This window comes from Arachis hypogaea, chromosome 15 (assembly GCF_003086295.3).
Source record: "Arachis hypogaea cultivar Tifrunner chromosome 15, arahy.Tifrunner.gnm2.J5K5, whole genome shotgun sequence".
NCBI classification, from domain to species: domain Eukaryota; kingdom Viridiplantae; phylum Streptophyta; class Magnoliopsida; order Fabales; family Fabaceae; genus Arachis; species Arachis hypogaea.
The window spans coordinates 94,391,518-94,392,581 of NC_092050.1; the positions used below are offsets into that span (position 1 = coordinate 94,391,518).

A 1,064-nucleotide genomic window follows, 5' to 3' on the forward strand; every position below is an offset into this window, starting at 1 on the left:
ACCCATGTAATTCACCTCTGCTATTGCAGGGTTCTCAGGATCATAAGCTTCTTCTTCAGAAGATGCCTCTTTAGTACTGTTGGATGATTCCTTCAATCCATTCAGACTCTGAGAGATCATATTGACTTGCTGAGTCAATATTTTATTCTGAGCCAATATGGCATTCAGAGTATTAATTTCAATAACTCCTTTCCTCTGAGGCATCCCATTATTCACAGGATTCCTTTTAGAAGTGTACATGAACTGGTTATTTGCAACCATGTCAATGAGTTCTTGAGCTTCTGCAAGCATTTTCTTTAGGTGAATGGATCCACCTGCAGAATGGTCCAATGACATCTTTGATAATTCAGACAGACCATCATAGAATATATCCAGGATGGTCCATTCTGAAAGCATGTCAGAAGGACACTTTTTGGTCAGTTCCTTATATCTCTCCCAAGCTTCATAGAGGGATTCACCTTCCTTTTTTCTGAAGGTTTGAACATCTACTCTAAGCTTACTAAGCTTTTGAGGAGGAAAGAACTTGGCTAAGAGAGCCGTGACCAACTTATCCCAAGAGTTCAGGCTGTCTTTAGGTTGAGAGTCCAACCATATTCTAGCTCTGTCTCTTACAGCAAATGGGAAAAGCATAAGCCTATAGACCTCGGTACAACCCCATTGGTCTTAACAGTATCACAGATCTGCAAGAATTCAGTTAAGAACTGAAAAATATCTTCTGATGGAAGTCCATGAAACTTGCAATTCTGTTGCATCAGAGAAACTAATTGAGGTTTCAGCTCAAAATTGTTTGCTCCAATGGCAGGGATTGAGATGCTTCTTCCATGTTAATTGGAATTAGGTGCAGTAAAGTCACCAAGCATCTTCTTTACATTGTTGTTATTTTCGGCCATGTCTCCTTCTTTTTCGAAAATTTCTGTCAGATTTTCTCCAGAAAGTTGTGCTTTAGCTTCCCTTAGCTTCCTCTTTAGAGTTCTTTCAGTTTCAGGATCAGTTTCAACAAAAATGTTCTTGTCCTTGTTCCTGCTCATATGAAAAAGAAGAGAACAGAAAAGAAAATATGGAAT

At 38.9% G+C, this 1,064-nt stretch overlaps 1 non-coding gene across 1 annotated transcript; it reads left to right on the plus strand.

Moving 5' to 3' along the window:
- Window positions 1-390: 390 nt before the first annotated feature.
- LOC112752566 (small nucleolar RNA R71) lies at window positions 391-498 on the plus strand. The gene has a single exon (XR_003176997.1). It is a non-coding gene; the product is annotated as a small nucleolar RNA R71 (small nucleolar RNA).
- The last annotated feature ends 566 nt before the right edge of the window (window positions 499-1,064 follow it).